Below are 11212 nucleotides of genomic sequence, written 5' to 3' on the forward strand. Positions count from 1 at the left end.
CTGTCTGTATTAGTTGTCTTGGCTTCCTCACATACCATTTGCTCTTCCACCTGCTCCAATCTGTCCCTGACACTAGACTGAAAGGATTTTTGTTGCAGTCACCATTGTCTGAGTTATTGCCAAATTCGTGGTCACTGTCCTCTCTTCATTTTACTCCACACCATTTATGTCTCCCACCTTATTAAGCTCCATTTTCTCTTGGCTTCTACACCACCCTGTGCTCTCTGAATCTGCTTCTATCTTCTGGGCTGCTCACGTTTGCTCTCCTTTGCTGACTTCTATACCACCACGTTCCAGCCAGGGCTCCTCCCCTCTGCTCCTCGCCCACCCTCAGCTTCCCTCTGCTCCTGTCTTCCTTTCCTCTCCTCTCCACTCGCCCCCTCCCCTCCCCTCTCTTCTTCTTCTTCTTTCCTCCCCAATCCTCTCCTCCCCTCCCTTCCCCTCTCTTCTCATCTCTGTACATTTTCACACTCTCAGGAAATCCATTTATTCCCTTGGCTTTAAATACTACCTCTATGCCAGTGATCACAAATTGGCCAATGACCTCAAATCTGGTCTCCAGATGTCTCTACCCAACTACCATCTTGTATCTTCAACACTAGAGTGATAACAGCCACTTCAGTGCTATCACACCGCAGTTAGAACTCCTGATTTTCTCTCCCCAAACTGTCCTTCTTTGAGTCTTACCTATCTCAGTATTATCCTTGTTTTCCTACTTTCTTTATTTCCTACCACAAACACATCAAGGACTTCTGCCTGCTCTTCCCACAAGATGTAGCCTGAGTCTTTCCTTTTCTCTGTACCTCTGTATTAGTCAGGGTTCTCCCGAGAAACAGAACTGTCTGGATATATACATATGTACATATACATAGACATTTGCATTTACATGTACATATACATAAACATTTATATATACATATACATACATATATGCACGTGCACACACACATATATACACATTAAGAGATTGGAGGCGGGGCAAGATGGCAGACTGGTGAGCTGTAAGTTTTAGTTACTCCTCCAGGAAAGTAGGTAAAAAGCCAGGAACTGCGTGGACTGGACACCACAGAGCAATCTGACTTTGGGCATACTTCATACAACACTCATGAAAACGTGGAACTGCTGAGATCAGCGAAATCTGTAAGTTTTTGCAGCCAGAGGACCCGTGCCCCTCCCTGCCAGGCTCAGTCCCGGGGGAGGAGGGGCTGTCAGCTCCGGGAAGGAGAAGGGAGAACTGCAGTGGCTGCTCTTATCGAAAACTCATTCTACTGATTCAAACTCCAACCATAGATAGACTGAGACCAGACACCCGAGACTCTGAGAGCAGCCAGCCCAGCAGAGAGGAGACAGGCATAGAAAAAAAACAACATGAAAAACTCCAAAATAAAAGCAGAGGATTTTTGGAGTTCTGGTGAACACAGAGAGGGGAAGGGCGGAGCTCAGGCCTTGAGGCACATATGCAAATCCCGAAGCAAAGCTGATCTCTCTGCCCTGTGCACCTTTCCTTAATGGCCCTGGTTGCTTTGTCTATTAGCATTTCAATAACCCATTAGATCTCTGAGGAGGGCCCTTTTTTTTTTTTTTTTTTTTTTTTAAATCCTTTTTGCTTTTTCTAAAACAATTACTCTAAGAAGCTCAATACAGAAAGCTTCAAAGAATTGCAATTCGGGCACGTCAAGTCAAGAGCAGAACTAAGAGAGCTCTGAGACAAAAGGCAATAATCCAGTGGCTGAGAAAATTCACTAAACAACACAACTTCCCAAGAAAAGGGGGGTGTCCGCTCACAGCCACCATCCTGGTGGACAGGAAACACTCCTGCCCATCGCCAGCCCCATAGCCCAGAGCTGCCCCAGACAACCCAGGGTGACGGAAGTGCTTCAAATAACAGGCACACACCACAAAACTGGGCGTGGACATTAGCCTTCCCTGCAACCTCAGCTGAATGTCCCAGAGCTGGGAAGGTGGAGCAGTGTGAATTAACAAAGCCCCATTCAGCCATCATTTGAGCAGACTGGGAGCCTCCCTACACAGCCCAGCAGCCCAGAACTGCCCTGGGGGGACGGCACTCACCTGTGACATAGCACAGTCATCCCTCAACAGAGGACCCGGGGTGCACAGCCTGGAAGAGGGGCCCACTTGCAAGTCTCAGGAGCCATACGCCAATACCAAAGACTTGTGGGTCAGTGGCAGAGACAAACTGTGGCACGACTGAACTGAAGGATTAGACTATTGCAGCAGCTTTAAAAACTCTAGGATCATCAGGGAGATTTGATTGTTAGGGCCACCCCCCCCTCCCCGACTGCCCAGAAACACGCCCCACATACAGGGCAGGCAACACCAACTACACACGCAAGCTTGGTACACCAATTGGGCCCCACAAGACTCACTCCCCCACTCACCAAAAAGGCTAAGCAGGGGAGATCTGGCTTGTGGAGAACAGGTGGCTCGTGGACGCCACCTGCTGGTTAGTTAGAGAAAGTGTACTCCACGAAGCTGTAGATCTGATAAATTAGAGATAAGGACTTCAATTGGTCTACAAATCCTAAAAGAACCCTATCAAGTTCAGCAAACGCCACGAGGCCAAAAACAACAGAAAATTATAAAGCATATGAAAAAACCAGACGATATGGATAACCCAAGCCCAAGCACCCAAATCAAAAGATCAGAAGAGACACAGCACCTAGAGCAGCTACTCAAAGAACTAAAGATGAACAATGAGACCATAGTACGGGATATGAAGGAAATCAAGAAGACCCTAGAAGAGCATAAAGAAGACATTGCAAGACTAAATAAAAAAATGGATGATCTTATGGAAATTAAAGAAACTGTTGACCAAATTAAAAAGATTCTGGACACTCACAGTACAAGACTAGAGGAAGTTGAACAACGAATCAGTGACCTGGAAGATGACAGAATGGAAAATGAAAGCATAAAAGAAAGAATGGGGAAAAAAATTGAAAAACTCGAAATGGACCTCAGGGATATGATAGATAATATGAAACGTCCAAATATAAGACTCATTGGTGTCCCAGAAGGGGAAGAAAAGGGTAAAGGTCTAGGAAGAGTATTCAAAGAAATTGTTGGGGAAAACTTCCCAAATCTTCTAAACAACATAAATACACAAATCATAAATGCTCAGCGAACTCCAAATAGAATAAATCCAAAAAAACCCACTCCGAGACATATACTGATCACACTGTCAAACATAGAAGAGAAGGAGCAAGTTCTGAAAGCAGCAAGAGAAAAGCAATTCACCACATACAAAGGAAACAGCATAAGACTAAGTAGTGACTACTCAGCAGCCACCATGGAGGCGAGAAGGCAGTGGCACGATATATTTAAAATTCTGAGTGAGAGGAATTTCCAGCCAAGAATACTTTATCCAGCAAAGCTCTCCTTCAAATTTGAGGGAGACCTTAAATTTTTCACAGACAAAGAAATGCTGAGAGAATTTGCTAACAAGAGACCTGCCCTACTGGAGATACTAAAGGGAGCCCTACAGACAGAGAAACAAAGACAGGACAGAGAGACTTGGAGAAAGGTTCAGTACTAAAGAGATTCGGTATGGGTACAATAAAGGATATTAATAGAGAGAGGGAAAAATATGGCAAACATAATCCAAAGGATAAGATGGCCGATTCAAGAAATGCCTTCACGGTTTTAACGTTGAATGTAAATGGATTAAACTCCCCAATTAAAAGATATAGATTCGCAGAATGGATCAAAAAAAATGAACCATCAATATGTTGCATACAAGAGACTCATCTTAGACACAGGGACACAAAGAAACTGAAAGTGAAAGGATGGAAAAAAATATTTCATGCAAGCTACAGCCAAAAGAAAGCAGGTGTAGCAATATTAATCTCAGAGAAAATAGACTTCAAATGCAGGGATGTTTTGAGAGACAAAGAAGGCCACTACATACTAATAAAAGGGGCAATTCAGCAAGAAGAAATAACAATCGTAAATGTCTATGCACCCAATCAAGGTGCCACAAAATACATGAGAGAAACACTGGCAAAACTAAAGGAAGCAATTGATGTTTCCACAATAATTGTGGGAGACTTCAACACATCACTCTCTCCTATAGATAGATCAACCAGACAGAAGACCAATAAGGAAATTGAAAACCTAAACAATCTGATAAATGAATTAGATTTAACAGACATCTACAGGACATTACATCCCAAATCACCAGGATACACATACTTTTCTAGTGCTCACGGAACTTTCTCCAGAATAGATCATATGCTGGGACATAAAACAAGCCTCAATAAATTTAAAAAGATTGAAATTATTCAAAGCACATTCTCTGACCACAATGGAATACAATTAGAAGTCAATAACCATCAGAGACTTAGAAAATTCACAAATACCTGGAGGTTAAACAACACACTCCTAAACAATCAGTGGGTTAAAGAAGAAATAGCAAGAGAAATTGCTAAATATATAGAGACGAACGAAAATGAGAACACAACATACCAAAACCTATGGGATGCAGCAAAAGCAGTGCTAAGGGGGAAATTTATAGCACTAAACGCATATATTAAAAAGGAAGAAAGAGCCAAAATCAAAGAACTAATGGATCAACTGAAGAAGCTAGAAAATGAACAGCAAACCAATCCTAAACCAAGTACAAGAAAAGAAATAACAAGGATTAAAGCAGAAATAAATGACATAGAGAACAAAAAAACAATAGAGAGGATAAATATCACCAAAAGTTGGTTCTTTGAGAAGATCAACAAGATTGACAAGCCCCTAGCTAGACTGACAAAATCAAAAAGAGAGAAGACCCATATAAACAAAATAATGAATGAAAAAGGTGACATAACTGCAGATCCTGAAGAAATTAAAAAAATTATAAGAGGATACTATGAACAACTGTATGGCAACAAACTGGATAATGTAGAGGAAATGGACAATTTCCTGGAAACATATGAACAACCTAGACTGACCAGAGAAGAAATAGAAGACCTCAACCAACCCATCACAAGCAAAGAGATCCAATCAGTCATCAAAAATCTTCCCACAAATAAATGCCCAGGGCCAGATGGCTTCACAGGGGAATTCTACCAAACTTTCCAGAAAGAACTGACACCAATCTTACTCAAACTCTTTCAAAACATTGAAAAAAATGGAACACTACCTAACTCATTTTATGCTAAGTGAAAGAAACCAGACACAAAGTACTACATATTGTATGATTCCATTTACATAAAATGTAAATATAAATAAATGTATAGAGATGGAATTAGATCAGTGGTTATGTATGGCTAGGGAAGGATAGAGGGATTGAGAGTTGACTGCTAAGTGGTATGGGGTTTTTCTTTTTGAAGTAATAAAAATGTTCTAAAATTGATTGAGGTGATGAATGTACAACTCTGTGATTACACCAAAAGCTATTGATTGTAAATATTCGATGGATTGTATTGTATTTGAATATATCTCAATAAAACTGCTTAAATACATATTTAGCACATAAGTGCAGACATGTCAAAAAAAAAAAAAAAAAAAGAGATTATAGGAATTGGCTCACACAACTTTGGGGATTGGCAAGTCTTAATTACAAAGGACAAACCACAAGTGGAAACTCCAATGAAGGTGATATTGAATTCCCCAGGTGAAGGTGACGTTGAATTCCCCAGGTGAGGCTGGCTGGCCTAAATAGTGATAACAATTCTTTCTGACTTTTGACATCCTCAGTTGTTGCTTTAAGACCTCCAACTAGTTGGATGAGGAAATTCCCCTCATTTCTGAGGGCAGTCTCTTTTGTTGATTGTAGATGCAATTGGCCAGAGATGCACCAACTGACTGTAGATGCAAATCCATTTACAGAATACCCTCACAGTAACAATCAGGCCAGTGCTTGCTTGAACAAACAACTGGACACCCTAACCCACCCAAGCTGACCCATGACTTCCTTTGCCACCAACCTAAACCAAGTCGCTACCACTTTATACCCAAATCCCTGCAAGAACTTTCTGATTAGAATCTTGCATCCACTTCTGCCCCCTACTGGTTATTCTACACACAGCAGCCAGAATGAAGTTTTTAAAAGGGAAATAGGATCACATCACTTTCTTGCTCAAACCTGGGGCCTCTCATTATTCTTAGAAGAAACCCAAAGTCTTTCCCATGACCAAGAAGTTCTCACACTTGGGCCAGTGCCCCCTCTTTAACCTCATCTCCTGCCACATCTCCCTCAGCCCCTCTAACCCAGCCGCAAAGGCCTTGTTTTTGTTCTTCAAATACATCAAACTTGTTCTAGCTTCAGAGCCTTTGCTGTTTCCTCTGCCTGGAACACTCTCTCCCTTGTTCTTTGCATCTCTGCACATCTGGCAGATGGTACACTTTCGAACACTTTCTATGCCTGAAGATATTTTTATTATGTCCTCACAGTTCAATGACAACTTGGCTACTTATAAAGCTCTAGTTTCAAAGTTATATTTATTCAATAATTTGAAAATATGATTCCATTGTCTTCTTGAGCCTAATGTTGCTGTCGAGAAGCCTGATGGCAATTTTTTTTTATCTTCATTTTATTGAGATATATTCACATACCACGCAGTCATACAAAACAAATCGTACATTCGATTGTTCACAGTACCATTACATAGTTGTACATTCATCACCTAAATCAATCCCTGACACCTTCATTAGCACACACACAAAAATAACAAGAATAATAATAAAAGTGAAAAAGAGCAATTGAAGTAAAAAAGAACACTAGGTACCTTTGTCTGTTTGTTTGTTTGTTTCCTTCCCCTATTTTTCTACTCATCCATCCATAAACTAGACAAAGTGGAGTGCGGGCCTTATGGCTTTCCCAATCCCAATGTCACCCCTCATAAGCTACATTTTTATACAATTGTCTTCAAGATTCATGGGTTCTGGGTTGCAGTTTGATAGTTTCAGGTATCCACCACCAGCTACCCCAATTCTTTAGAACATAAAAAGGGTTGTCTAAAGTGTGCGTAAGAGTGCCCACCAGAGTGACCTCTTGGCTCCTTTTGGAATCTCTCTGCCACTGAAGCTTATTTCATTTCCTTTCACATCCCCCTTTTGGTCAAGAAGATGTTCTCCGTCCCACGATGCCAGGTCTACATTCCTCCCCGGGAGTCATATTCCATGTTGCCAGGGAGATTCACTCCCCTGGGTGTCTGATCCCACGTAGGGGGGAGGACAGTGATTTCACCTTTCAAGTTGGCTTAGCTAGAGAGAGAGGGCCACATCTGAGCAACAAAGAGGCATTCGGGAGGAGGCTCTTAGGCACAATTATAGGGAGGCCTAGCCTCTCCTTTGTAGCAACCATCTTCCCAAGGGTAAAACCTACGGTAGAGGGCTCAATCCATCAAACCACCAGTCCCCTATGTCTGTGGTCATGTTAGCAACCATGGAGGTGGGGTAGGCTCCTCAAGGGGGCACTACATATTTTTTTCCTGTTTTTTTTTTGTTTTGTTTTGTTATTTGTTTTTAACCTGTTCTTCGTTTTTAAATCAACTGTATGGAAAAAAAAAATTAAAAACCAAAAAGAAAAAAGAAAAAAGAAAAAAAAACAAAAAAGAAAAACATACAATAAAAGAACATTTCAAAGAGACCATAACAAGGGAGTAAGAAAAAGACAACTAACCTAAGATAACTGCTTTACTTCCAAGCTGTTCCTACTTTACCCCAAGGAAGTTACATCATATAGCAACATTTCTGTGAACTTGCTCCTACTATATCCATCAGAAATTAACAGACCATAGTCGTTCCTGGGCATCCCCAGAACGTTAAATAGCTTATCTGTTCTTCTTGGATTACTGCTCCCCCTTCCTTAATTGCTCTCTATTGCTAGTTCCCCTACATTCTACATTATAAACCATTCATTTTACATTTTTCAAAGTTCACATTAGTGGTAGCATGTAATATTTCTCCTTCTGTGCCTGGCTTATTTCGCTCAGCATTATGTCTTCAAGGTTCATCCATGTTGTCATATGTTTCACGAGGTCGTTCCTTCTTACTGCCGTGTCGTATTCCATTGTGTGTATATACCACATTTTATTTATCCACTCATCTGTTGAAGGACATTTGGGTTGTTTCCATCTCTTGGCAATTGTGAATAAAGCTGCTATGAACATTGGCGTGCAGATATCTGTTCGTGTCACTGCTTTCCGATCTTCCGGGTATATACTGAGAAGTGCAATCGCTGGATCGAATGGTAACTCTATATCTAGTTTTCCAAGGAACTGCCAGACCGACTTCCAGAGTGGCTGAACCATTATACAGTCCCACCAACAATGAATAAGAGTTCCAGTTTCTCCACATCCCCTCCAGCATTTGTAGTTTCCTGTTTGTTTAATGGCAGCCACTCTAATAGGTGTTAGATGGTATCTCATTGTGGTCTTAATTTGCATCTCCCTAATAGCTAGTGAAGCTGAACATTTTTTCATGTGTTTCTTGGCCATTTGTATTTCCTCTTCAGAGAACTGTCTTTTCATATCTTTTGCCCATTTTATAATTGGGCTATCTGTACTATTGTCATTGAGTTGTAAGATTTCTTTATATATGCAAGATATCAGTCTTTTGTCAGATACATGGTTTCCAAAAATTTTTTCCCATTGAGTTGGCTGCCTCTTTACCTTTTTGAGAAATTCCTTTGAGGTGCAGAAACTTCTAAGCTTGAGGAGTTCCCATTTATGTATTTTCTCTTTTGTTGCTTGTGCTTTGGGTGTAAAGTCTAGGAAGTGTTCCAGAGGCCTTTTTAAGTTCTCTGGATTAGAAAAGGCAGAGCAAGGGCTTGCTGCTAACAAACTGTTGTTGTCCTTGTAGGAAAGGAGGAGACCATTTGTTCACTTGTGCTCTACGCTGTGGTGAGGGGTGGCTCAGGGGCCTGAGTGGGAAACTGGTCTGAACTTGGTGCACCCCATGCACCAAGTGTGTGGCTTGGCTGGGTTCTCTGCTTGGGGTCTTGCTAGGCTGCAGTCGGGTGTTGGCTAAGGCTCAGGGTCCTCATCCCAGCTTGTGTGGCTAAAGGCAGAATTCCTTTCCTGAGGCCCTCAGCTCCCAGGCCGCCCGCAGTGCCCTGCCACAGGGCCCCTCAGGCCGTTCACAACATGGCAGTTTGCTTTGTCAGGGCCAGTGGGTTAGCAATTCTCAGACTCATGCATTCTAGCAAGATCAGTCATATCTATCTGTCTTCTATCCATCTATCTATCCATCATTTTTATCTACCTATCATAATCATTATCTATCATTTTTGTCATCTTTCTAGCTATCATTTTTACCTATCATCATCATTATCTATCATTTTGATCTATCATCGTCTATCAATCTATCATTTTTATCTATCTGTAATCATCATCATCATTATCTATCATCTATATATCTATCAATCACAATGTAATCACAAGAGTGACACCCCATCAGTCTTGCCATTTTCTATTGGTAGAAGCAAGCTGGGTGCTGCCACACTCAAGAGGAGGGGGTTATATAGGACACAACACCTGGCACAGAGACCACGGGCATCTTAGAAATCTGCCCACCACAACAAGGGAGAGGATGAGCCCCCCAAGGGGCGCCCAAGTCAGGGAACAACTGTCCATCACTCCCAGTGACTGGCTTTCCAGCTGTATTAGTTAGGGTTCTCCTTGGAAACAGAATCAATGAGAGATGTCTCTTATTATCAAATTGTAAAAGTGACTCACGCAACTGCGGGAGCACACGAGTCCAAATTCTGCAGAGCCGTCAACAAGCTGTCAACTCCAAGGAAGATGTCCGACGAACTCCTCGGGAAACGAACTGACAACTTTGACGAACTCCTCAGGAAATGAACCGGCAACTTTGAAGAACTCCTCAGGAAACGAACCGACAACTTTGACGAACTCCTCAGGAAACGAACTGGCAACTTCGACGAGATCCCCAGGAAAAGCTTCACTGAGCAGCTGAAGAAGTGAAGGTTCTCTAACCGTCCGGCTTATAAGCCTCCAACTGATCACCCAGACCAAATCCAGCCAATTGCATTCTCTCACTGTGGAAGCACGCCCCCTGATGAGTCATCAGTCAGCTGCAGTCAATTGACTGATGATCCGACAAACCAACCAGCCTCAAATAGCCTCACAGGAATCGTCAGGCCAGTGCCCGCTTGACCAGACAGCTAGGCCACCTAGCCAAGTTGACACATGAACCCAACCATCACAGTCCACCCCTTGTCAACTTGGCAGTTGTACACATCACCTAAAACCATATCTTCAAAATGAACGTTACAGCTTATGCCATATGATAAGGGGATAAGACAGAGAAGAAAGCAAAAATATTCTCTTCACAGACAAATACAAACATAATCATCACAAAACGAGGAGGAAATATTCATATCATCATAGTCCTCGTTTCTGTAACTGATCACGTGGCCGTAGTTCATATTTATCACGACCTTCTTCCACTACCCATTCCATGTTCCCTTTACCCTCAGCAAGCACTTCAGCTGGCCGTGGTTCTTTGCCTGGTGGGGTGACCCAAACCTTCATTCCTGAAGTTTCTTGGTCATTGGTAGTCCTGCCTGGATTGGGTTGTTGCAGTTTTCCATTGACTTGAATCACGGGGCACGGTAGTACTAAGAGACACCCTAGGGGATCTCCTGTATTCCAGGAAAACTCTTCTTTACTTCCATTGTGTAGTTGCAGTGCTATTTCCCCTTGATAGTCAGGATCAATCACCCCAGCCAGTACAGTAATCCCCTTACTTGCCTGTTGATTCAGAGGCATAAGAAGCCCAAAGTGGCCAGGTGGCAGCCTTAACTTCCAGTTCAATGGGATTATTGTTGTGTTTCCTGGTGGAAGCACTCCTCCTTTTGGAACCAAGACCTGTAGACCAGCAGAGCTTAAACTTGCAGGGACAGGAAGCAAAAATTTCCCTAGTGGATCACTAGGAGTGATAGTGAGTGGTGCCACTCCTGTTTCCACCCCTTGATTCCTGGACCCATGAGTCCTGGCTATGGGAGAAACAGCACCATAGAGTGGACGCTGATTCAGAGCATACACAGCCTCCTGGAGAACACTGCCCCAGCCCTGCAAGGTATTGCCACCTAGTTGGCGCTGTAATTGAGTCTTCAATAGGCCATTCCACCGTTCTATCAACCCAGCTGCTTCTGGATGATGGGGAACATGGTAAGACCACAGAATTCCATGAGCATGTGCCCATCCCCTCACTTCATTTGCTGTGAAGTGGGTTCCTT

Source organism: Choloepus didactylus, chromosome 19, assembly GCF_015220235.1.
Source record: "Choloepus didactylus isolate mChoDid1 chromosome 19, mChoDid1.pri, whole genome shotgun sequence".
Lineage (NCBI taxonomy): Eukaryota > Metazoa > Chordata > Mammalia > Pilosa > Megalonychidae > Choloepus > Choloepus didactylus.